Source organism: Felis catus, chromosome B3 (assembly GCF_018350175.1).
Source record: "Felis catus isolate Fca126 chromosome B3, F.catus_Fca126_mat1.0, whole genome shotgun sequence".
Taxonomy (NCBI): Eukaryota; Metazoa; Chordata; class Mammalia; order Carnivora; family Felidae; genus Felis; species Felis catus.
In genome coordinates, this window is record NC_058373.1 from 125,457,590 (window position 1) to 125,485,498 (window position 27,909).

At 39.4% G+C, this 27,909-nt stretch overlaps 2 long non-coding RNA genes across 2 annotated transcripts in view; both read left to right on the plus strand.

Moving 5' to 3' along the window:
• LOC109500956 overlaps positions 1-27,909 on the plus strand; it is a 32,865-nt gene that overhangs the window by 1,584 nt on the left and 3,372 nt on the right. The gene's annotated exons all lie outside the window — the stretch shown is intronic.
• LOC109500955 lies at positions 78-27,897 on the plus strand. Its single transcript, XR_002158857.3, has 4 exons — positions 78-258; positions 1,090-1,303; positions 11,541-11,636; positions 27,774-27,897. It is a non-coding gene; the product is annotated as an uncharacterized LOC109500955 (long non-coding RNA).

A 27,909-nucleotide genomic window follows, 5' to 3' on the forward strand; every position in this document is an offset into this window, starting at 1 on the left:
CGGGGGCAGAGGTGGGCGGGGCTGAGCGCGAGACACCGCGAGAGCCGCGTGCGCAGGCGCGCCGGGGCGGAGGCCACCTTGGGCCGCGTCGTCACGCGCCGTGGAGAGCGCTGGGCGGGCGGAGCCTTGTGGCCTGGAGTAGTGAAGTCGCCCCGCAGGTTTCCCAAGTCTCGCGTGATCACGTGGTGGCCCCCACAGGCGGAAGTGTCCAACAGCTCTTTTGGGATAAGAGGCTTTTAAAGTATTGCTGGAAACGCCGTGAGTTCTGGTGACACTCGAGTTCAAAGCTACCTGGGACCCCTCTTGTCAGGTGTTTCTGCATCTCCCTGAGCTGGAGGAGCTAAGAAATATGGAAGGGGCGCTGGCAAGCTGCCTCGCTAGCAATGGCTGCGGCGGAGGACTAGTCACGTGACCCCGCTTCCGGTCCTGGAGGCGCTCGGACTCCGGGCAGAGTTTTAAATGCGGAGTCATCTCAAGGGAGTGAGCTGGTCTTGTACTTAGAGCTCCGAGGCTTTCGGTCGACTTGCGGAGGGTGGGCCTTTGGCCTGCGAAATTGTGTGCCTGTTCCTAAAGGGGAGGAAAGCTGGCTTGGGCCCACTGTTAACACATTGCAGAATTAGTAACCTCTGATACCGACTGAGTTGTCTCCCCCAGTACAGCTAAAAGTCTCTGGGTTTCATTTCCCTCAAGGTTAGTCCACCCAGTAGACCGTGTACTTTAAGTGATTTGTTGCGGTAGTGGAAATGCCAGAAACACACAACAATGAAACATGAACCATCGGATTAGGACAGCACCATAACGTTCCCCCCTTCGTTGTTTTGTTTTTTTAATACTGCCCAAATTCTGTGATTCCACGTGGACTGCGTGCAGTGACTAACACCTAAAATACTTGCCCTTGACCCACCAATTCTCGTGGCCTCTCGCTGTGAGAGAGCCGGCAGAAAAAGTCCATGTCTTGGAGTGTAATTAAATAGGCGTTTGCCCTGCTCTGCTCAGGCAAATCACGCCTTTATGGCAACATTTCACGCAGAACAGAGAATGCTCTGTTTGGAAGGCAGAACTCACAGTACCTAATTCTCTTGTCCGTAGGAATTTTGAGGGACACGCGGAATGTAGTCTGGACAAGTGAAGGAGTTTATCCTCATAAAGCAAAACGAAATGTCACAGTTATATGCCTCTGAATGCAGATTTGGAGAATATCAAAGGCAGCTTACCAGAGAGGAAAATATGCGACCTGCCAGGACCTGAAGGAAGAACTTAGAGAAAGCAGAGCCATTAATACTCAGAAAATGGGAAGTTGTCGGTATGTTTGTGATGGGCAGAGAGAATATCAAATAATTTTGAGATTTCTTTTAAAACCTCCTGACCCTAAATTCTTGCCTTAACACTCAGGTGCATTTCAGTTCCCTGCACAGCTGCCTGTTTGTTGAGGAAACTTAAAGAAAAAAGTCGTAGGAAAACAGTGCTCTTGATACATAAAAATGGGGTTCCATCAATATTTGTAATTCATTTAATATTCAGGTGACCATTAGCCCGACAAGGTATTCTAAACAGTACAGACCCTGGTAAATTTCACCGCTTATTATTTTAAGAGGACTCCTTTTTACCTCATTATGTGTACATACTACCGAGTAATTTGCACATGGAATCCCTCTCCTTCCACCTCATTTTCTTCTCTAACCATTTGGTATTAACTAAATGATAAGATGTTTTGCCATCAGTTAAGATTAAGACCACTGTATACAGAACGTGGGTTAGAATCTAGATTTACTCTCCATGGACTTATTCCCAGGGGTATTAGTGACAGTTATATTCTGATTGAGTCTCATCTATGAAGTAACAAAATATAGTTTTTGGATTAAAAAGGCAGAAAACCCAGCCTTGCACTCCTTAAGACCTTCATACTTCCTAGAGGCTCTGGGATGGCCTCTTTCACACATTTTAAAAGCACTTGGCTAACATTTACCTAGAACTAACTCTTCCCTCTCCCTCCAGTGTGCGTGGCACCTAAGTAACCACCATGTATTCCGTTCCAGTTTACTGTTTTCCAAATGCTCATTTAGTTGCAATATGCCTCCAATCACTATATATGTGTGCCAGCCAGCTTAATTTGAGGAAGAGATATTACCTGATCTTGCACCAAAATAGTCGGTGTGAATAATTTGAAGGCCACAGCCATTTAATTCACAAAACTGGAAATCTGTGAACAGAAATCTCTTCTCACATAAGACTAGATTTAGCATTATTTTTAAATTGTTTTTATATGAACTTTTTGGGGAGGAGCAGAGCTTAAATATCTTTTCTAATTTTAGTACTTCTTGTACCATATATGAAGTATTTATACTGGATTATCAGTTTGCAAACTCATACTTTGTATCAACTATATACTTAAACAGATACATAATAGTGCTCTCTTTCTTTGTGATGAATCTTTTTTTTTTTTTCAAAATTTACTGGATGAGAAAAAGTTACTTCTTTTAATGTTAATATTCTGCCTAAACCACTGGATAACTGCCAAACAACAAAAGCAGAGGAAAAATGTAGTGCATGAATTTTAATATTAAACAAAATGACACCAAACCTTGTATGTCCAAACATTAAAATGTTTTACTGTCCACATGACTATTTTAACAACAATGCCAAGAAAGAAAAAAATCTAAAAAGATTGCGCCTGGAAGTTAGATTGCATTAAAATCTCATTATATAACTTACCTGCAGTCTCCATGTTCTTAAAATAATAGATCAGTAAAGCTAATTCTGGCATATTTAGGCATCACGCAGCCCTTATATGCTCAATAATTTTGGGCACTTGTGGAGAATATAGAAGTGAGGAGGAAAGATCTTGTTGCTCAAGCTTACCAATCCTAATGAAAGCCCCTATTGTAAAGTTAGTGCATAGTTACAGCATTTATTCAAGATCTTAGAAGCCCTGATGTATTTCAGTCCTACCAAAAAAATAATATTCAGAGTTCACCTGTTTTTTAGGCTTTTGCAAGACAACAACAACAACAACAACAACAAACCTGTTGGTTTCCATATGCAGTGATGTTTGATGTAGTATATAAAAAGAAATTACTGTTCACACAAATTACTTTTATACACATGAGGTGGAGATTTTTTAAATCTTTTTTTTTTAATGTTCTCTCCCTCCCTTGTAACTTGCAGTTTAAAATTGCTACTCCAGGGGCGCCTGGGTGGCGCAGTCGGTTAAGCGTCTGACTTCAGCCAGGTCACGATCTTGCGGTCCGTGAGTTCGAGCCCCGCGTCGGGCTCTGGGCTGATGGCTCAGAGCCTGGAGCCTGTTTCCGATTCTGTGTCTCCCTCTCTCTCTGCTCCTCCCCCATTCATGCTCTGTCTCTCTCTGTCCCAAAAATAAATAAACGTTGAAAAAAAAAAAAAATTTTAAAATTGCTACTCCATATCTTAAAACAGCAACTAACTTGCAATTCTTTTTTGTATATGGAAATATAAGTCAGTTAGTGGCAGCTTAGCAAAAATAACTTAGTGCAGAGTCTGTGCAATCAAGTTTGACAATGTGATTACTTTACTGTGGGACCTTCTGCAGTAACTAAACCTCTCTGTGCTGATAAGATGAAATAGTAACCACCACCTATGATTGTTAGGAAGATCAAGGGTACTAGAAAGTGTTTTGATAAGTATTGGGTGGATGTATTTATTATTAATGGTAAGTGTATTAACAGCTACATCAACGTAGGGGGAAGGTCTTTTTAACTCACTTTGTAGAACACTAGTATGAGATTTTAATAATTATGCCAGTGGTTGATGATGAATATATTCACAAAATAAATTTGTTACCTTAATTTTTTTTGTTACTTTAATTTTGTTACTTAATTTACCTTTGGCTAAATTTTGGCTAAATTTTGATACCTTAAGTGGCTAGTATATAGCATAACTTTTGTATGTAAATATAATATATGCTGTCATGAGATAAGGTTCCTTAAGCAAAATGTTGATTTATCATTGGAATTAATCAGGTTGCTTGGTTACACACATGTACAGTTATATCTAGCAAATTACAGATGAATTTACCCATTGACCCAGCAACGCCAATTCTAGGACTCTATCTCACACATACAGTAGCAAAAATATGAAAAGTGTACGCCCAAGACTATTCATTATGGGACTGCTTATAACACCCAAAGAAAGGAAACACCCTTATATGTCTTTATAAGGTTGAATAAACCACGGTATTTGCACACAGTGAAATACTATGCAGCTATAACAAGGAATGAGAAATATCTCTATTTACCACTGTAGACTAATTTTCTTTTTTTTCTAATTTTTTTAACATTTATTCATTTTTTTAATTTTTATTTTTTTATAAAAATTTTTTTTTAACGTTTATTTATTTTTGAGACAGAGAGAGACAGAGCATGAACGGGGAAGGGGCAGAGAGAGAGGGAGACACAGAATCGGAAGCAGGCTCCAGGCTCTGAGCCATCAGCCCAGAGCCGGATGCGGGGCTCGAACCCACGGACCGCAAGATCGTGACCTGGCTGAAGTCGGACGCTTAACCGACTGCGCCACCCAGGCGCCCCAACATTTATTCATTTTTGAGAGACAGAGAGAGACAGAGCATGAGTGGGGAAGGGGCAGAGAGAGGGAGACACAGAATCTGAAACAGGCTCCAGGCTCTGAGCTGTCAGCACAGAGTCCGACGCAGGGCTCGAACTCACAAACTGTGAGATCCTGACCTGAGCCGAAGTCGGACGCTCAACTGACTGAGCCACCCAGGCACACTAGACTAATTTTCAGTATAGTGTGTTATGTGACAAAAACAAGTAGGGATAAGTGTTCTTTGTATGTTACCATTTAAGAAAAGAGGAACTATAAAAACGTGTGTACATACATACATACTTGTTTATGTTTAAAAAAAAAAAAGGAAAGATAAGCCATAATTTTTTTTTTTAAGGAAGGTTACCTATGAAGACAAGGAGAAAATAATATGATGACAGGAATAGAAACTAGAAAATATATTTTTATATTTTACTCTGGAAACATTCACTTAATTATAAAATAAAATTATTTATAAAATAAAATTAATTTTAATTAGTCTCAAAACTGAAAGACAATAAATCAAATAAAGCTAACAGTATTTCATAACACACAGAGAGGAAGGAACCTTTTCAAGTGACTTTAAAACACAGTAATTTGAGTCTGCATCTTTAGTGAGATATTTTCTAAAAACAAATGTGAAAAAAAATATTTGCTCTTCTCTGTATTGTTGATGATAATGTTTGTATATCCTGTTTTTTTAATGGCATGTGGGATAAATAAAATGAGTAATTATGTGATGTTCTAGTTTCATTATCTCAATTATTCTTAAAAACTGAGATTCCCAACATGGGGGAAAGGAAATACAGATATAAGATAGAAGCGGGAAGAGTAAAAATTCTGTAGTCCTGAATCTGAATTAGAAGTATCATTGTGCAGGGGCACCTGGGTGGCTCATTAGGTTAAGCCTCCGACTTCAGCTCAGGTCATGATCTCATGGTTCGTGGATTTGAGCCCTGCATCAGGCTCTGTGCTGACAGCTTGGAGCCTGGAGCCTGCTTCAGATTCTGTCTCTCTCTCTCTCTCTCTCTCTCTCTGTCTCTCTCTCTCTCTCTCTCTCAAGAATAAATAAACATTGAAAAAAAAATTTTTAAGTTTCATGATGCATTTTGTCTTATTTTTTTCCCTGCCTCTGAAGAAGCCTAGAAATAACTAACCCAGTGGCAGTGAGTATACCTAGTACATAGATTATGGCCTTTCAAGACCAGCACTCCTTGGATAAATGTCTTATTCTGATCCACATCAGGAGCAAGAAATGTCTTTTTTTTTTTAAATAATGAAAACCCAGACCCAATATATTTTAGCCTATGAAAGACACATAGCTCTGAAAGAGCCTAAACACAGTGACCAATCTAGTAACTGTGAGCATCTCTAGCTCCCAGATTATGATCTTGAAATACCATTTTCCACTGAAAGGAATCAAGGCTCCTTGCAGATATTGCTGACTCCAGAACTAGAGCAAGAAAAATATCAGTTTGAACCAAATGAAATTGCCAATTATTGCCCGACCTAATACAAACTGAATCTAGAATATCTTTTCATACAGATAGCAAGGAAGATGTATTAGTTTGCCGGGGCAGCGGTGACAAAGTGCCACAAACTGGGTGGCTTAAGATAACGGAAATTCATGCTCTTACAGTCCTGGGAGCTAGAAGTCTGAAATCAAGCTGTCAGCAGGACCATGCTCTCCCTGACACTCTGAGTAGACTTCTTCCTTGCCTCTTCTCAGTTGCTGGTTGTGGCCAGCAGTCCTTCCTGTCTTTGGCTTAAGGTCACATCACTCCAATCTCTGCCTCCATCTGTACATGGCATTCTCCCTGTGTCTTCACATTGTTTTCCCTTTGCACCTGTCTGTCTCTGTGTCCAAAGTCCCCCTTTTTGTAAAGATGTCAGTCATATTGGATTAGGGCTTATTCTAATGACCACATTCTAACTTGACGCCCTCTGTAAAGACCCTGTTTCCAAATAAGGCCATTTTCTGAAGTACTGGGGTTAGGATTTCAACATCTCTTTTTTGGAGGACACAATCCAGCCCATGAGAGAAGATATCAAAGACTCCTAGTGTCATGTCAAAAGAATTTAGGAGCCAACATGAAGAGGCTCCCACTGGACAAATATGAGACACTTTCCATTAATTTATAATATTGCTACAAAACAAAATATGAAAATTCTAATTGGTCACTATTGGAGGATGCTAGGGATTAATTCATTATTTTGAAGATTGATAAATGGAGAAAAATAAGCATTTATCTAACCTTCCCTACATGAACTGTACCACCAAGCACCAAATAGTAGATTCAGTGGGTTGAATGGTGGCCCCCAAAAGAAAATGACCATGTCCTAATCCTCAAAACCTATGAATGTTATCTTACTTGAAAAGGGGTCTCTACAGGTGTAATTATGTCAAGGATTTTGTGATGAGATTATCCTTGATTACCCTGATAGGCCCTAAATCCTATGGTGAGTGTTCTTATAGGAGATACATAGGGGTGCCTGGGTGGATTAGTCAGTTGAGCATCTGACTTCGGCTCAGGTCATGATCTCATGGTTCGTGAGTTCCAGTCCCACTTCTGGCCTGGAGCCTGCTCCAGATTCTGTGTCTCCCTCTTTCTCTGCCCCTCCCCTACTCATGCTCTGCCTCTCTCTCTCCCTCTCTCAAAAATAAATAAATGTTTAAAAATTTTTAAAAAAGAGATACATAGAAGTGAGTAAAAAGAAGAGCAAAGGGAAATGTAACCACAGTGGTAGAAATTGTAACAATGCACCCACAGGTAATGTGTAGCCCCCAGAAGTTGGAAGAAGCAAAGAACAGATTCTCCCCTAGAGCCTCTTGGGGGAATGTGGTCCTGGAAATACATTTATTTTAGACTTCTGGCCTCCACAACTGCAAGAGAATAAATTTCTGTTGGTGTTGAGCCACCAAGTTCATGCTTATTTCTTACAACAGCCTTAGGAAACTAATACAGTAGATGAAAAGAAGTTTCTCATTAAAGAAGTATTCCATCTAGGGGCACCTGGGTGGCTCAGTCAGCTAAGCATCCGACTCTTGATTTCATCTCAGGTCATGATCTCATGGTTTGTGAGATCGAGCCCCCCTTTGAACTCCACTGGGTCAGCGTCAATGGGGAGCCTGCTTGGAATTCTCTCTCTCCTTTCCCTTTTTGCCCCTCCCCGGCTTGTTCTCTCTCTCTCTCAAAATAAATAAATAAACATAAAAAAAGAGAAGTGTTCCAGCCAATAACCGAATAAAGAATGATAAAATATCACCATTGGGCAACCTCTAATGAATTGAGAGATGGAGGCGTTAAGCACTGACATCTGCCAACATTACAAAAAGGGAAACAACCAGAGGCATGTGCCTTCCTGATAAAAAACATGCCACCACCTATAAGGTAGTCTTACCTTCATGACCACCACCCAAAAATATAAACCCAGAATCTAAGTTTGTAGACCCAACTAGCAATTCACAAAAAATACAGAGGGTTCAAGGACATATCAAACTATATATCAGGAATGCAATCAGCAAAAGCCAGGCCCTGGGAAGCTATTGTACAAATGGTCCAATTTCTTCAATAAATAAATTCAGGGAGAGAGGAAACTACAGATTAAAAGACACTTAGGAGGGGTGCCTGGGTGGCTCAGTCAGTTAAGTGTCTGACTTCAGCTCAGGTCTTGATCTCATGGTTTGTGAGGTTGAGCCCCCTCATCAGGCTTTCTGCTGTCTGCACAGAGCCTGCTTTGGATCCTCTGTCCCCCTCTCTCTCTGCCCCTACCCTGCTTGTGCTCTCTCTGTGTCTCTCTCTAAATACATGAATGAATGAATGAATGAATGAATGAATAAATAAATTTTTTAGAAGGGACTTAAGAGACATATCAATTAATCACAATGTATGGAACTTATTTGGATCCCAATGCAAATAAACTGTAAAAGAAATGACAATTATGACACAATTGGAAATTTGAACACTATTGGATATTTGATGAAATTAAAGAGTTACTGAATTAAATGAAATTGTTCATGTAAAATATTAAAAATAAGCCAATGAAGCTTTATTTTACAATCAGTGATGATTCTTTATCCAGACAACTTGTCTTTCTATCGAAAGACAGTTGATATTCCCAAGAAGGCCTGGTATTGTTACAAATGTAATTAATATTAAACACTTTAATTACATAGGTTTTTCTCTTTCTCTGTTTTTTGGACCTCAGCCACATATGCCTTTTTTTGGGGGGAGGGGGCACAAGTGAGCGAGGTGCAAAGAGAATCCGAGAAGGGGCAGAGGGAGAGAGAGAGAGAGAGAAGTAGAGAGAAAGTGAGGCTCGCCTCATGCCCAACTTGAACTCATGAACCATGAGATCATGACCTGAGCCAAAGTCAGATGCTTAACAACTGAGCCAACCAGGTGCCCTACATATGCCTTATCTTGATTCACAAGTTGAACAGCTGTGCCTTAGAACAATTAAAAATGTTGAAAATATGGGGCACCTGGGTGGCGCAGTTGGTTAAGCGTCCAACTTCAGCCAGGTCACGATCTCGCGGTCCGTGAGTTCAAGCCCCGCGTCAGGCTCTGGGCTGATGGCTCAGAGCCTGGAGCCTGTTTCCGATTCTGTGTCTCCCTCTCTCTCTGCCCCTCCCCCATTCATGCTCTGTCTCTCTCTGTCCCAAAAATAAATAAATGTTGAAAAAAAAAATTAAAAAAAAAATGTTGAAAATGTGCTCTGATGTTTTATGTAAGTATTCTTCTAGTGGAGAAATTATCTTTGATTTACATGCCATCTTTATCTTCTTCATATACCTTCATCCAGATAGAGCCTCCTGATATGACAGGTAATTCTACATAGATAAGCTTCTTTCCTTTTTTCCCTTTCTTTCTTTCTTTCTTTCTTTCTGAGAGATAGAGGGAGAGAGCATGCACACATACTAGCAGGGGAGGGACAGAGGGCAAGAGAGAATCTTGAGCAGGCTCCACACCAGGAGCCAACAGGGGGCTGTGAAATCATGACCTGATTTCACATTACTGTGAAATCATGACCTGAGCCAAAATCAAGAGTTGAATACTTAAACAACTGAGCCACCCAGGAGCTCCTCTTTATTATTATTATTGTTGTTGTTGTTATTTTTTTTTAAGTAGGCTCCATGCCCAGCGTGGGGCTTGAACTCATGACCCTGAGATCAAGAGTCAGATGCTCTATTGACTGAGCCAGCCAGGTACCCCTACATAGATAACTTTATAATAAAATACATCACAGGGCTCAGTCTTGTGAGTTCGAGCTTCCAGTTGGGTTCTGGCTCTCTGCTGACAACATGGACCCTGCTTGGGATTCTCTCTCCTGCTCTTTCTGTCCCTACCCCACCTGTATGTACACTCTCTCTCTCTTACTTTCTCTCTCTCTCTCTCTCTTTCTCAAATAAATAAATAAGCTTAAAATAATACATTATAGAAGATAAATCTGCAGTTTATCTGTAAACTCTATCTTAGAGAATTATTACTGTAACTGGAACTAGATGGACCCATTTCAGTTCTTCTCCAGAATCTACCTTCCTCTGGTAGCAGAGGTGGTAGAGATTGTAAAAGGGGAGGTGGCAGAAAGATTATCATAGATTCCAGACCAGAGTGGAAGTAAGGAATTGGCTTAACTACTGAGGGCTGGTCTTCCTTTTAATGGGTTTCTGTGAGAAAAATCAAGGGGTGTAGTTCAAATAACTTGTTGAAAACAAAGCTCTGGGTTAATGTTATTGGTTGTTTCTTCAAAGTAATGAGATAGCCAGTGGGCAAAAAATAATAGATGCTTAAGCAGGAAAAATGGAGATAAAAAAAAAAAAAGATGAGGAATTTGCCACTTTGTGTTCCTGCCAAGCTAAGAAACAACAACAACAAAAACAATAATGGATTTATTGTAAAAGTTTTAATCACACAGTACCTCATTCAAAGCTTGTAACAGTCCAATGAGATAAGTAATATTATGCCTTTATTATGATTAGGAAACTGAGACTTACCTTCAACAGTGACTTGCCCAAGGTCATATTGCTGTTTACCTGTGAAATTTTAGAGGTACAAATTCAGGGCTCTTTCCATCTGTCTTAGAAATAAGAAGCTGTCAATCCAGGAGAATGCAACGGTTTTGAATCAAATCATGTCACTCCTTAAGTTTGTCAAGTATATGTTAATTATATAATGTGTTAAACTTCATTTGGGAGACAAGAAACTCTATGCAACATTGAGCCCTGAAACCAAGACTTTGCCCTGGTTAAATATAATTGCCTTCATAAAAGTATCATCAAGAAGCATTTATTAAATAATTTAAATAACCAATTCCTCTGTTTTTACATCACTTGAAAATCATCCATTTTCCATTTCAGATAGCATCTACTCAGTTACTCATTTCAGTTGAATGACTCAATTCAATTCTTGAATTTGTCAAGAGCAGCCATTTTCTAGCAAGATTGTCTATAATCAAAACATTTATGTCTAGCTTTATCCTTACATTTTAAATGCTTTCATAAGACAAGAAAATAAAGGATGACCATTTTTAGAGGTAGAACATTAGGAAGGGGAATTCTTTCTATTTTATCTAATAAGCCAGCGGCATAACTCTAAATAAGTAGATAAAAAAAGTAAATTAGGCATGTGCTAATGTCATGGCACAATAAATTAGAAGAGGTAGTATATATCGACAGCTATACTGGTCTAGCAAGTATCCAAGCATGTGACCTCGGGTGTCAGGTAGACCAACATGCTTGTTCTTGCTCTGACCATGGGCAAGTGACCTCATCTGTAGAGTGGCAGGTTAGTAATATTACCTACTTTAGATAATTATGTGAGGATTAAGAAATGATCCACGTGCAGCCCCTTAGCACAATAACTGGCACAAAGTAGGTCCTTAGTAAATATTGAAGACCATAGCAACAATAATAATATTGATGGTACAGAAAATTAAATGGGTTCCATTTTGTCTTTGTCTAGATCATGTTGAACAGTGGAGCAGAACAAATAGAAATTAGAACATATTTCTGAACCGAGTGCACCAATAAAGCAAAGCTGTATATATCTTCTGCACATGTAAGGTTTTTTTTTTTCCCCCGTCTATAAAATTAGAATCAAAGAAGGAAGCAATTCCAAGTTTGAGATGAAACACATACTACACTCTAAAGTAGTAAATTTTTCACCGGTTTCATTGAGGTTAAATCATTTGAATAACTGATTTCTGTTTCTACATCAGTTGAAAATCATCTACTTCCTGAAATGACTCAGACTGTTTAAAACTAGAAGCCTTATATAAATCTCTAGCCAAGAGATACAGTTGCTCATTTGTCAAGTGTAGAATGCATTACCATTCCTCAATAAATGTTAAATTGAAATGATAGATTTTTCAGCCCTCAGATATACTGTAGTGTGTGATAAAAGACAATCAATACTGCTATTTGGACACAGGATGACAAAATACACCTGAGCCCAGATAGAACGTAGAACCAGGAAACCACAGTCCCTTAGAGTGGTGTTTCATTTCTTCTTCATAGATTTTGTAGCCTCCTTAGTAATAAATAACTATGGTCTTCTTTTCTTTATTATTTTTTAAAATGTTTATTTGTTTTTGAGAGAGAGAGACAGAGCGTAAGTGGGGGAGGGGCAGAGAGCGAGGGAGACACAGAATCTGAAGACAGGTTCCAGGCTCTGAGCTGTCAGGACAGAGACCGATGCACAGCTCAAACTCATGAACCGCAAGATCTTGACCTGAGCTGAAGTTGGACGCTTAACTGACAGAGCCACCCAAGTACCCCATGGTCTTATTTTCAAACGATAGAACTCATTATATAATTGCTTCTTAATTTTTCTCTGATTTTGGTGAACAACACAATCAATTTCAAATCCCTTCTTTCTGTCTCCCCCTTTCCCTTCATTTACTTTCCTCCCTTCCTCCTTCTTGCCTCCTCATTGTCTCCATTTGTCCCTTTGCTTTCCTTTTTACTTATTATTATCATTATTATTGAGAGAGTGAGCACACATGTGCATGCATGAGCATGGGAGGTGCAGAGAGAGAGAGAGAGAGAGAGAGAGAGAGAGAGAGAATCCTAAGCAGGCCCCACGTCCAACATGAGCCCAATGTGGGGCTTGATCTCACAATCATGAAATGATGACCCGAGCCAAAATCAAGAATCAGACGCCTAACCAACTGAGCCACCAAGGCGCCCCTTTTCTTCTTCTTTAATACAGTAGTTACAGAATACCAAACATAGCCTTTTTTCAATGCCCTTCATGTATTTTCATCCTTCCATTATTGGCTTAAAAAATCAAATCAGAATCTGTCTGACTTTTTAAAAATGGATAATGATTATCAAATACAGACCATTTTCAAAATCTCAGTATGTTCTTAGTCTCCATATTTAGCCCTCTTAATTTTATCCTTAAACAATCATGACATTAAAAAAATATTTGGAAGGAAAAAAAACACAACAAAACAAGAAAAATTAGATTACCCAAATCCATCAAATAAAAATATAAAAGATGAAATCCATGTATTTCTGTCTTTCCAATCATATCTCTCAATCACATGTTTTTCCTATTTCCACAAAGCATCTCTGGATATATATATGTAGATAAATATGACTACACTTTGTTTTTTACAAAAAAGAAATCATGCCTTTAATTTTATATACGATTTGCTTTTTCATATACCCAGTATATCACAGACCTCTTTCTAGACCAGTAAATGTTATGCTGTCTCAAGTGACTTTAAGTCACCTCTGTAGGTGCATAAAGGAATAGACTATTTCCTTTTGTGCTATTTTAAATTTTGCTGCAACAATGTCCTTGTGAAGGTACCTTTATATACTTTTGCTATTATCTTTGTAGGATAGAGTCTTAGAAATGAAGTTGACTGATCTTAGGATTTCTACAAGTTAAATACTAGTCGATAGTCACAAGCCGTCCATGGACAGGTTGTCCCCACTAGCTCTCTGACTCTATAAAGGTCCCACGTAGCTGTCCTGTAAACTTGAGACCAACTCCTTTCTCATTCCTCCAGGAAAAGGAATTTTTAAAAATTTGTTTCTTTATCTTTCTTCACATTGCACACTTACAATGTCTTTCTCCACTTACCTTTTTTCCTTTCTGGAAAAATCCAGCTCCTGGAAGCTTTAATTCCTTCCATTATTTCCCCCATCATTGTTTCTCTATATTTATTTTTGTAAATTATTTGGGAAGTGATCATATTTGATACAATTTCTTGCTTCAACATACATTCTAAAAGGAAAAGTAAGACAAATGTTTTCACAATGTTCTTTGTTCTTGGCTTATTTTTCTTTCATCCAAAAAGAAAGACTAAAGTTGTGTCTAATTCCCAAGATCTCCAAATATTCCCCTTTCTAAATTTTGTACACACTCCCATTTAAAAGAATGTATTATGATCCAGTTTTGCACGTCTGAGTCCCACTAGACTTTTCTTCCAATCACTCAAAAATATTCACTGAGAATGAGGCCCTATTCTAGGCTATGAGGGCACTAGTGTAAGAGAAAACAAACCAAATCCCCTTCCATTATGAAGCTCATGAGACTGATGAAACAGACAATAGACAAGATAAATAAGTAAAATGTTACACATTAGGCATTTGTAGAAATCCAGGTGAGTAGAGTGGAGGTAAGAAAGGTTCATCATAGGGGCACCTGGGTGGCTCAGTTGGTTAAGCCTCCAACTCTTGACTTCATGTCAGGCCATATTTTCAGGGTTCCTGAGATTGAGCCCTGCATTGGGCTCTGTGCTGACAGAGTGGAGCCTGTTTGGGATTCTCTCTCTCTGCCCCTCCCCCACTTGGGTTCTCTGTCTCTCTCTCTCAAAATAATAAAGTTTTTTTTTTTAAAAAGAAAGATTCATCATATTTTTAAACTAGTTTTTTTCAAGTGATTTTTTTTAATGTTTATTTTTGAGAGAGAGTGAGAGAGCAGATGCATGAGAGTGGGGGAGGAGCACAGAGAGAGGAAGACAGAATCCCAGGCAGGCTCTGTGCTGAGCCTGATGTGGGGCTTGATGCAGGGCTTGAACTCATGAATTGTGACATCCTTAGCTGAGCCAAAATCAAGAGTCAGATCTTTAACCTATTGAGCTGCCCAGGAGCTCCCATCATCTGTTTTGAAAAGGGATTCTGTAAGGCTTGCTTTGGATAGAACATGGGGTCTTAGAAAAATGAGCAAAGATTTTCACAGGTTTCTGTTAGGTAACTGGGAAGATGTTGGTGCCCTTTACATAGGTTGGGGGAAATTGAGGGAAAGACACGTTTAGATGAGAAAAGTTCTGTTATGGTTAGGTTTAGGTGTCTGTTGAGCAGTCAAGTGGAGAGTCAAATAAACTGGTGAATACAAGCTTAGAGCCCAGCAATTTGACCTAGAAATAAATGTTTGGGAATCATCTAACATATATAGGTACTTACAGCCATGGTAATGTATGAGATCCTGTGAGGAGTATAAGGGAAGAGAATAGAGGTATTCTGATGTTTAGAGAATGGACCAAGGAGAAAAAAACCAAGAGCCAAAAAACAAGACTCGAAAGGAGTTGGCAATGATGTAGCACATAAACCAGGAGAACATTAGTGAGGGTGGGGGTGGGGGTGGACACCAAGGGAAGAGATTGCTGCAAGAAGAGAATAGTTAAAACTGTCAAATAAAAGATCTTAGATTTGTCAAGTTGCAGGACATTGACAAAAGTCATTATCATGTAGTAATGGAGATGGAAGATAAATTGAAGGCAACTGAGAAGAAAAATGAGAAAATGGTGAGAACAAGTATATCTTCTTTGTATCTCTATGGTCAGAAATAGCAATCAGCAGTCAGAGCACAGATTCCCCATGTTTGGGGAACAGGGTCCTTTGTGTCTACTCTGGCTCCTGCAAGTGCATGCAAGCAGCTTCTGGAGGATGTACAAGGCTGCCTGCCACAGGGCTGGGAGGTGGGAAATGGGGAGCTGCTATTGTGCGAAGAGCTGACATTGACTGAATCTAGCTGCAATTTACCGTCCAAGCCTTTGCCTGGAAGTTGAAAGCCTTCAATAGACTCCAGAGTTCCAACATGGTCATATCCCACAGATTCTGCCAATGCAATTGATGTCTAGGTGGGGAGACAGATTCCTGGTGCTTCAACTCCACCAACTTACCAGAGTCCTTTCTCCAAATCATTTTTTGAAGATGGGATTTATTAGAAACTATTTCCAAGCTGCTGGGAATAGTCAACAGAAAAAAAACACATAATGACACAAGAGAAATTGCATATGATTGCAGTCATCACTTTTTGAGAAACGCCAGTGAGGATAGGCTTCAGAGCAAAAAGGGAGCTGTTCATCTCTGCTGGGAACAGAGAGCTTCTACAAACTGTGCAACAAACAGGATGAGAACAAAGAAAGTTAGAATTGATGGTGGAAATGTGTAGGTGGGTTGATAGATTTGGTGGTCAGAAATGAAAGAACTTCCCATGATGGTTTAAAATTTTTCAATAAAATACAACGGTTATCAGCTGAGAGTGCAGTTGTAAAATTGGGAAGGAATTGTTGAAGGTTTGAGAAGAGAGGAGAAAATATGAAATTGTCATTTTTTTGCAGGTAGAACATCAGATGTATTTAAAAAGTGTGTAAGATTGTTATGGAAAAGCAATTGCTTTTTTGAGATTTAGGATAAGAATCATTATGGCTATGGTGCTTTTCTCTGGTCTCAGTCAGCTACTTGTGGAAGACATAGAATAGGTAAATAATAGTGTTGCAGGTTTTTTGGGGGTTTTTTTTGTTTTTTTTTTTACCTCTATACCCAGGATTTGTTCTCTTGCCACTTGGAAGAATAAAGAGGTGGACACAAAATAAAATAAGCAGTAGGCAAAAGTTCATAAGAGTATAAGATTAAGAAAGTAAGAACAGTATGAAAACTCTCATTGCAGAGAGGGGGTGTTCCAAAGTGAATGCCCATGACTATAGGCAAGGGACTTTGCTTTATAGGGTTTGGGTCAGCCCTCCCTTCCCCTCCCCCTTGCTCCTTCTCAGGTTCTACCATTATTGGCTTAATAACTCTAAATGCCTAGTCATTCCTTTTTGATTGGCTTGTTTCCATTGTATGAGGGGTGGTCTATGGCCATAGGTGCTTTGTGGGTCTGTTATTTTTAACCAAGTCTTGTCAAATTCCTGAGGGAAACCTGAGGAGGAGTAGGTGGGGTCTGTCACATTCTCAAGAGGAACTTTATGCCTGAGGGAGTTTGCTCCAGGTCAGATGTTCCCAGAAGAAATGTTTTAAAATTTGTGTTTTTCCCCACCCAGGGACCTTCAAGACTTAGCCTCTCCCTTTCTGCCTACTGAATCCTATCTTTCCCTATCATACTAGGCTCAACTAATGTGACAAAGATCACTATCCCCAAATACCATTTCCCCCTTTCCTTTAGTAATAGAATTCCTTGAGTTTTAGCTGGTCTTATTCAGCAAGAGATTACATTTTTTAAAAAAAATTTTTTTTTTCAACGTTTATTTATTTTTGGGACAGAGAGAGACAGAGCATGAACGGGGGAGGGGCAGAGAGAGAGGGAGACACAGAATCGGAAACAGGCTCCAGGCTCTGAGCCGTCAGCCCAGAGCCCGACGCGGGGCTCGAACCCACGGACCGCGAGATCGTGACCTGGCTGAAGTCGGACGCTTAACCGACTGCGCCACCCAGGCGCCCCAAGAGATTACATTTTTGAGCTTCCTTTGCGGGTGTCACCCTGTGCTTACATTTGATCCAATGGATATAAGATGTGATGTGGGCAACTTCTGGAACATCTTCCTAAAGGTGCCTTGGACCTCAGTGAGCGACTATTGACAAATAGTTCATAAATAGTTCATAAATAACAGAAAACCAATAAATCAGCAAAGTAGTAATTTGCAAAGCTTTATTGAGCACACACCAAAATACAGTTTGCAAACTGGGAGCATGCAAACCAAAGCATGGAATGAAGCTATTGTTGGATGACAATGCCCCTCCTGTAAGGGGTAGCTTATAGAGTGGAAAGGAACTGATTATTTATACTTCATAGTGATTGGTTATATTAGAATTTTCTTAAATGATAGGGAATTGGTCAGTAGTGACTACATATTAACCTTGGGAACCAGTTCAAGTTTTGCTTATGATTTCCAGATGCATAATTAAGAAATAACCCAGGTCAAGTTAGTCTTGCAAAGTAAGCTAAATTAAGCTTTGTTTGTGTGACTTGAAGGTCAATGAGATGACAGTATTTGGGGCTATAGTGTCTGATAGCACGAATTTCATAGGATCTAAGTTTTGAAGAGGAAGGAGAATGATTGATGAAACTACAATAGGAGGCAAGTAGGATACTGTTTTCTCATCTTCAAGCCCAGAGGTACATGGTATAAGAGAAAAAAGCATGTCCTTTTGAGAAAAAAGCATGTCCCACATGCACAGCAGTGGGAGCAGTGTGCTCTTAGGGGATAACAGGATGGAATGAAGGGAGATGTGAGTGAAGGAACTGTCCAGAGAGGATATCACAGATCAAGAGTATTGATGATAGGTCTTGAGTCTTAGAGGCACAGAAAGTGTCCAGGGAGTTAGGGAGGAGTGTGAGAGGGAGTCATATTTATGGATGAATTGGGGTGATAGACTGAAAAGGATTTGGACTTCTAGTGGTTCCTGAATCTCACGGAAACACATATTGGTATAGTGATCCTCAGTTCCAATTACAGGAAGGTCAAGAATTGGTTTATGACAGGAAGCATGGGTGACCCAGCGCAGCCAGTTGTGGTCTAGCACCCAAAGGCAAAGACATCTTCTGAGAGTTTGGTCTCATGGACATTTTGCATTGATGAGACAGCCACAGGAGCAGTAGTCTCACTGGAAGCTCCAGGAATTCTGTTAACTCACGTTATTTAAAGTCTCTGTGCTTCAGTTTATGAAATGAGTGGGATGGGGATGACAATAGTACTTACTTGATAATTATGGAGATTAAATATGCAGCAGATTGAATGGCTCCAATTCTTCACCCCTCCCTCTGTGCACACACGTGCCTGTGACTTTGCAGTATACTAAGTAGATGGAGTCTGTTTTCTTACCCCTTTAATCTGGGCCTGATCATGTGAGTCCATTGGCCAATAGAATTTGGTAGAAGTGTTGGTGTGCCATTTCTGACCTTAGGCCCTAAGAAGCCTAGGTCTTAGGATCTGTCCTTGCTAAGATGCCCCAGCCAAGCACAGGCTGGGCAGAGCTCCCAGGTAACACTTAAAACACATAAGTGAGCCTAGCCTTGGTCAGCCAATCCTCAATAGACCACACATCTCTGAGCTATAAAAATCAAGAACTATTGTGTTAAGCCCCTGAGGTTTCCAATGGCTTGCTACACAGAAATAGCTAAGTGATATAAAATACAAGGCATCCTACACAGTGCGTGGCACTTCTTAAATACTCAATTAACGTTAGTGTTCTGGTGACTATGGCTATGTAACAAGTTGCCCCAGAACTTATTGGCCTGAAACTATTATTTATTAGGTTTAGGGATTATGAGGATCCGGAATTTGGACACAGTACAGCAGCAATGGCTTGTCTCTTCTCTGTGACATTGGGTGCCTCAGCTGGAAGACTCCAAGTGTGAGGGCTAGAATCCTCTAAATTTTCATGCACCTGTGTGTCTTCGTTGATTCCAGCTGTGAGCTGAGACCTTAGCTAAGACTGTTGAGTGGAATGCCTACATGTGGTCTCTGGGTTAAAAAATGTAACTCCTGGGGTTTGCTCTCAACAGGTGTAAAACAGATTTTATCCATTTCTGCTGCCTAGACTGTATGGGGGAGGAAAGGACAGGTAGTTTTGGCTCTAATTTCTTGTGAAAATGTTATCTGTCATTTTTGAGACCTCTGAAGAAAAAAAATGTGTTTATGTAAATTCTTTTTGGAGATCTAAGATAGACTTCTCTCTGGTTTGGAAAGATACTTCAATGGGTCCATTACAGGGTGCAATGGAGTGGAACTAAAAATTGTTTTGCATAAGAAAGTGAACTATAATGGAGACTCATTATACGTCTATTCAAGTTATTCGGTCTGCCACTCCACTCAGTGGGTCTGTGAGGCAGATAAAAGATGCTGTCAAGCCTGAAATGGTCAATTCATGTTGGTAAAACTCAGGAAATAATTGTGACTCATTTTAATGGCTTCCCCACATTGACCATGAACTGGAACACATTGTTCAGGTAGCTGGGATTTGGGGCGTTGATGACTCTGTCAGTAATTCTCAATGAAGAAACTGAAAAATTAATTGAGGGTCATGGAGCAACTTTCATTAAAGAAGACTTACGCTTTTGTCTATTCTATGGCTACTTTGATTTTCAAGAGTGTTGACTTTAGAACTTAATCTCCACTTAACATGAGATTTTAAGAAGTTTTCAGTTTTCCCTTGGCAGTCAGGGAGACAGTAGTTTGGGGACTTGAGGTGTTGGTTCCATGTACTCAGACTAGAGACGAGGGAGAAAGATGTTTAACGATTCCCTCTGTGGGGTGTGAGCCATGAACTTTAGGTGCAGGGATGTCTGGCATTCAGTTTTAAATTCTTCCCTGTTTTGTGCTGCACTCACTATTAACTGCCAACCTTCAATAAATGTCAGTTGTACCATCAGCCTTGAATTATTAGTACAATGCAGAATGGAGAGGGGAGCTGCCTTCATTAGATAAGGATGCATCTAAAAGACTTAACACACATGGTCGCATCAGAATATAAGCCCTACATAAATGCTAGCTCATGTTATGTTTCAGGAATACAGAAAGTTGCCCAGCATAGAGGACTAAAGAGGAAATAGAGGATCATGATGGAGAGGAGGTGGGAGGATCTTGGAAAAGTGCTGACAAATGACACTGAGGATATTTAAATTCTCATCTTCACTTCCTCTCATTCTCAACTCCTCCTCCCCCACATGCTGAGAAACATTAAGGACATGCTTGGCTTCAAACAGCTACTTGCACAGTTATTCCATGTGAAGATTAAAGGACAGGGGGACCTTAGCAGACTGAAACCTTGTGCCAATGTGGAACCTAGACAGGTCTCAAAACTTGGTTCAAGAGGATTCTTGGCAGACAGGGATAGGGGGAAGGAGTATATTATTCTTCAGATTCCCCAACCTAAGAAAATTTTATGCTGTTATTTGGCCATTAACCCTTCTGTGCATCTGCTATCAATTACTAATATCAGTCTTAATTTCAGACTGACCAGGCTATACAATTCTGTGTTCTGTTCAGCACAGAGTTCTTTCACTGGCAGGGGACCATGGACCTGGTCTAAGTTCTCCTCTTAATAGATCATTGTATTTTGCAGTAAGATGTCTGTGGTCTATTTGAACTAAACACAAAGCTGTTTCTTTCTTGCCTTGTTTACTCCAAAAAAAACTTTGCTTTCTTTGCCCTTAAGCTTTCCTCTAGTCCAAAATATCTGGCACATTGTAGACAGATTAGCCTTTCTAGAATAATGCTTTATTAGTAAGATTCTAAAATGCCTTTGTAGCATTTACTAGACTGAGTCAACCTTAGACTAGATCTCAGCTTGGCTTCACTATCAACCTTCGGATGGGCAGGAACCCTTTGCTCAGGTCAGGCTCACCTCCTGCCAATCCAACATGCCACTTGTACACCTGACTCTTTCCAGTTCTAAACTCACTTCCTCTTGCAACTGAGTCAAATTTTGCCCCCACCTCAAGGTATCACTTAAACGTGATCTTTCCTCTGAAAACTTTCCAAGTATTCTAGTCCATATTGATTTTTTTCCCCAATCTGAATTTATGTTGACATTAGTCATTTGGATTCATCAATCGATTGAATAGTTATTTGTTGAGCGCTGACAGGAATATGTCAGGAACATATTGCAGAAATGATATTTTTTATGTATTCTTTTCTATTTCTCACTTACTGTATGCATTTGCACTTATCACCAAGAAAACCTTAAGGGTTATATCATTTTAATTTGTTTTCTCGCACAATTGGGCACAAAATTGGAATGCAATAAATATATCTTGAATTGACTAAATTATATATATGATAAACTTAACTAGGATAAGCAGTTTTTAATGTGTCACTTGTTAATTTGTCATCTTATGATCACACCACATTAACTGGGTGATAGGCCTTCTTTATAATAAATACTTTTCATTATGTCTTACCTCATTAAATCTTCCATGGTGACAGATTTTGTTAAAAAGTTTGTATTAATAGGATTTTAAGAAACAAAACAGATGAATGTATGGGAAGGGGGAAAAAAAGAGAGAGAGAGAGAGAGAGAGAGAGAGAGAGAGAGAGAGAGAGAAACCACACAAGACTTTACAGTAGAGAATGAACTGAGGGTTGATAGAGGGAGGTGGGTGGGGGATGGGCTAGATGGGTGATGGCTGTTAAGGAGGCACTTGTTATGATGAGCACTGGGTGTTATATGTAAGTGATGAGTCACTAAATTCTACTCCTAAAAACAATAAAAAAAATTTATTAATAGCTCATTTTCATAGCTCAAAAAAAGGGTATTACAAATGAGAATCAGCAGAACAATTAAAAATAAAACCTCACCTCTATAAAGTTAGCCAGTGTGTAGACTTTATTACATAGGCACATATTCTTTTTTTTTTTTAAAGTAAACTGGTTTTACATAAAATTAATCACAATAGTACAAGAAGTTATATCAAATGAGGATGGATGATGAATGAAGGAAAAATACAAGCCTTGGATCAGCTGAATCACTCATTGGATCTAGGGTCCATCATCCTAACAGACTGAAATTCACTTACAGACATTACAAAAATGGAGGGTGAGAAGGAGTGCTCTTTTATCACACTCCCTAGCTAAAACACTGATTCTGTTTAATTTCTTGAATATGGTAGAGTTTTCTCCAGGCTCTGTTGGCAGGTGGACACAAAGGTTTAAATGAATGCTGGCTTAGGGTCAGAGGTGTTCATAATCTTCCTTTCTTTCACCCCCATACTTCTAAACCCTTAAACCCTTTGGTCCAATAGGTTGCTGTCAGGTTCTGACTGCACATCTGCTTTCCCAGAACTGCGCACATTGGACACTACATGGAGTTGCTGATCCTGAAGCACATGGAGGCACGATGATGGTGGCTAGATAGTGTCTATGACTGGCACTGAGGGTTTGATCCGAGGCACAGCATGGAGCTAAATAGGAAGGGGATGCCAGAACGTCTTGCTCTGTCCAGTTAGAATCAAGCCATCACATTTGACCCAATTCTAAGTATAAGAAACTAAAGTCATACTAACACATTAAAAAGATGGTATTTTGTAGCTTGTGCATGTTTAAAAAAATTTAAACTACATTTTCATGTTATTAAGAGACAGTGAGAATATAAAGAGGCCTGACCCTTTCTCTCATCTCGTTTTGCCTTAACTGTTTTACAAATAGTCCCAGCATATTTACGGAGCACTTTTCCCCCCCTCCCTCAATTTCTGCAGTCTGTTGTGTAAAAGGACATATCTATGAATCACAGATCATTGTAACGTGGCCCCTCAGTACCTTGGAGGGTTAGATCTACTTCTGCTTCAAGTGATACTCAAATCCTAACATCCATTTCGGACACCTGTTTGGTCTGTTCCTCTCCACATTCATACCACTGTTGTGCTGGGTGATGCCAGTGGAACGTACAGGGCAGTGTTCTAACTGATGTTCACCATCCTTTTGATACTCCAACTACACAATTACATAATAGAGGACTGTGTTTGTTGTCTGGGCAGATGGTAAGGGATGAAGACAGGAAAAGAAAAAAGATGGGCCAGCTGATTTTCCCAGTCTTCAAATTTTAAATTTCTTGGTTCTTAAGACTATATGAAGAGCACCCATGACATGAAGTATCACTGACAGTGGCACCAAAGGATATTTTATAAAATAATCCATGAAACTGAAGTGGGCAGGGACCTAAGGGGACAATTAGTCCAGCTTCCTCACTTTTTTAGGTGAGGTTACTGAGTCCTTATTGGGAAAAGAGCAGGTTACTTCACATGGTGATTGTCTCCATGACTATGTCCTTCAAAGAGTCATAGAAACCCCAATTTTCCCTTGATAAAGTACACTCCCTCTGATGACTTCACATCAACAATTCTCAGTGTCCTTGGCTTTGACGTTACCTCCCTTTAGGGAAGCTGGCTGATAGCACAGCACTTTGACCAGAGTAGACACTTGATAAACATTTGTTGAACTGAAATCATTCTGTTTATCCTTGCTGCATAACCTTTTATTTGTCCCTTACTTTTAAGGGATAGCCTCTAGTTCAAGTTTGGTGGCTAGTGCTGTTTGTCACCTCTGTCCACTTTACCTTTTCATGTTGAAATTCTCATTTTTAAGTCTGCTCTTTTGTGGCTTTTCATTACCCACTATTATTTGCCTCTCTGTAGACACTACCAAACACCTTCCTATGGATAGTTTCTATCTGTACAGGCTTGGAATTGCAAGTTCAGAGATCTATTTTTCCCCCAATTCTTAAAACAAACAAACAAAAAAAGATGAGACTCTCAGTCAGATTTGCTAAGGCACACTAGAAGAAATGTAAAACTCCGTATTCCTTCTTTGAGTTAATATGTGGGGAAATATTACTGATACATTTATTTTCTACATCTTGTTTACTTTTTAATTCCTTAAATACATAAATATAAGTCACAATACCCAATGCAAGTTTCCTTTACAAAAAGCACAATTAAGAAATGATGGAGAAATGGTGACTTGTAGGAAATTGGCAGACATCGGCAATGTTTAGAAAACATCTTGAAAACTTGGGGAGAATGAGATGACTATTTTTATATGAAGAGCAGTCATGGTTTGAATGGGACTTGGTATAAGTTGTTAAAGATGATTTGTTTACTAGGTGATTTTTTTTGTGTGTGTGGACATTTTTGGTCAGTTTTGTTTGAATTTTCTGTTAAATGGCATTCTTAACATGACCTAAAACTCTAGATATGCTAGAATTCACTTAGGATTATCATCTGGAGAACCATTAAAGTTACCAGTCCCAAGTGGGAGAATTCTAAAAGTAGGCTAGGTGGCAATGCTTCCTACTGAAATTAATTTAATACTCCCAAGGCTTTTAAACAATTTCAGATCCTTCTGTGCTTTCCCACAACTAACCTCATAAAGAGATTGAAAGCAGCTCTGAAATCATGATTTAATTTCACAAGTTTCATCCTTACCATCTCAGTCCTCCATCTGCCTATGGTGACAAAACACAGTAACACCAGTCAGTAGTTAATGGTGGGGAAACCAAAGACATAGCACACCAAGATTGGCCCAAGCTTTCTCCTCCTGCTGACTATTCAAATGGGCAAGACATGTCTGACTTGAAGGAACAAAACTGAATCAATAATCTTGACTCATGGATAGCATCTGTGCTACTGTATTTTGGGCACAAAAATGTTTTTCAATATGAGTGAGAAAAACTGTAGTTTAAATTCAGCTGCACGTGAAGGCTATGTGCTGACAGTCATTAGTTGACAGTGGAAGCAGGAATAAAAAAAAATTAAGTCTTTCAGGAAATAAAGCTTGCTTGCTTATTTTAATAGAAGTATTTGATGATAAGTAAGGGCTAAGTTTCTTAGAGTTTCAGGTGAGTGTGCGTTTAACAAACATTTATTAAATACCTAATAATTTCTTTTTTTCTTTCTTTTAAAAGTAATCTCTACACCTAACATGGGGCTTGAACTCATGTCCCTGAGATCAAGAGTTGCAGGCTCCAGGTGCCTGAGTGGCTCAGTTGGTTAAGCGTTCAACCCTCGATTTCAGCTCTGGTCATGATCTCACGGTTCGTGAGATTGAGCCCTCTGTTGGGCACTGTGCTGGCAGAGCAGAACCTGTTTGGTATTCTTTCTCTACCTCTGTCTCTACTCCTCCCCTGCTTGCACACTGTCTCTCTCAAAATCAATAAAATAAATCTAAAAAAAAGAAGGTGCATGCTCTACCAACTGAGCCAGCCAGGCACCCCCTAATAATTTCCTTTTATTTCACTAATATATGTTTGTCCTATCAGCAAGGATTTAAGGTGGCTTGAAACCTTTCCCAAGCTTTCTCCTAGGTACTGAACATAAAGAATAAGATATATTCCTTGCCATCATGGATCATATTTCTTGGGGACTTTAATTTCTAAGGAAATAAACTCTTGCTCTCACCCACTAGGTTTGAATAGAAATTGCTCCCATTTCAAATAAGAAATATATTGCATTAAAAAAAATGTTCTCAAGGGTTATGAGTCCTGCCAATAATGCAGGAATGCTGAGAGCGGGGAAAGAACCAAATGAAAAAAAAAAAAATGTCCAGATGATATTTAAGTGAAATGTAAAATTTTGAGAAAAAATAACTAGTATTATGTTTACAAGAGTGGCAAAGGGGGTTTAATGGCCCACCACAAAATACCTTAGCTTCTCTTGTTTGACATATCACGACAAGTACATTTCTTATCCTCTTTTACTATAAAGTCACAAAGCAAGCCATGAGACTCAAAAGAAAGCATAGCTCTTAACATCATGTGACATCTAATTTATGTTCTAATAGTAATACTATGTATTGGTAAAGTGAATTTACTTTTAATATCTTCACATTATTGATAACATAGACAAGGACTACTCATGACCACACACATACACACAATCCAGGTCCAGGGTAGTAAAAGAATCTGCACACCAAAAAGGTAATTTGCCTGTGTTTTCTATGTAGGCTATTCACATAACACTAGGCCTAAAAATAGATAGTATTATATCCCCCAAAGTCCCAAATGCTACCCATAATCAGTTTCCCGAAAACAGTAGTGGGAAAGCAAATTTGATGAAATCAAGGTGGTAGGTTTTTTTTAAAAAAATTATTATTAATAATAATTTGCTTGCTGAATGCAGATAGCATGGAAAGGATTTTCCTAACCCTTGGTTGAAAGAAAAAAAAAATCCACGTAAAAGCACAAAGGCAATGAGAATTAACTAAGATGGGGAGAAATCGTCCAACAGGCAGCACACATGTGATGCTGGCAGGTGAGGCAGATATCTTGACAGGGTGCGCAGGTGCTAACATTGGGTAAGGAAGGTGTCAGAATGACCTTCACCTTGCCAGTTCCTTAGCGCATCTTGATGTTTCTGTGAGGAATCTCATGTGCCTTTCGTACAACAGGGGAAGGGCTCTGCCTCACTTGACAGAGACCTTCAGGAAATCCCAATGTATTTCACAAAGTTTACAAAACCACTTATCAAGGAGAAAACAACTAGAGTTAGAGAGTTACTACTGAGATTAGCCTATATGCAAAAGGGATCTTGGGAGCCATCTAGCCCAAATCCAGTGCCCCTTTCACAGCATCTGGGATGAATGGTTATTTTAACCTTTGGCCATTTGCAGCAATAGGAAATATTACTACACAAGTCTTTTCCCCTTTAGAACCACCACATTTAGAACCTCTTATTAGAAAATTCTTTCTTATGTTGAAGCAAACATCTGTTATCTATAAAGTTCCTCTTTGTTCCTATATTTGCCCTTTGAAGTTACACAGGTAAGTCTTATTCTTCTCCCTTTTTAAAACTCAACGGAAATTTCAGGGCAGCTATATTATTTTATTCTCTCCTATTCTATTCCCCTGTCCCTTATATAATTAGACCCTTCACAACCCTGGTCACCTGCCTCTGGACACAACTGATTAATGTCTCTCTCAAAACATAGCATCCACCATTGAATCCAACCCTCCATCCAAATGTGGACTGACCAGTGCAGCATGCAGGGATCCCTGGGCTTCTGTTACCACAGGTTGAATGCATTAACTTTGTGATAGTCACCATACACTCCTAATTCAAAACTGAAGTCCTGTTTCCCTAAGAAAACATTTCTATAGGAACCATTGTGAAACCATGATTTTTCAACAACCTTCCTGTCAACACACACGTAGGTAACACCACTCTGTATTTAGAAGGTTGTATTTAAGCAACTCAGAATATAGTGTTTAAGCAACTCAGAATATAGTGTCTCGTTAATGCCTACTGAATTTTATCCTTTTAGTTTCAGTCTTATGTTCAGGTATTTCAAAAAAAATGGTAATGATGTCTATGTTCTAGTGTCAGTACGTAGTTACAATTCAGTGAAAATTCACTGGATAAATTAATCCCAAATCTGCCAGTTGAGACTGGATATATCATTTATTCCTGTGTCATCTGACAAATCTTACAGGTATGCTTTCTGTCCCCTTACTTTATTCTTCACAGGAGAAGAAGGCAGATAGAACCGGCCTTTAAGCTGCTGAGCAGGTATTCCCTTTGGGATGGCCAATATAGTTCCTTGTATGGTAAGGAGACACCAAGATAGAAATAAGAAGTAGAAGTACAGAATATAAGCAGGAAC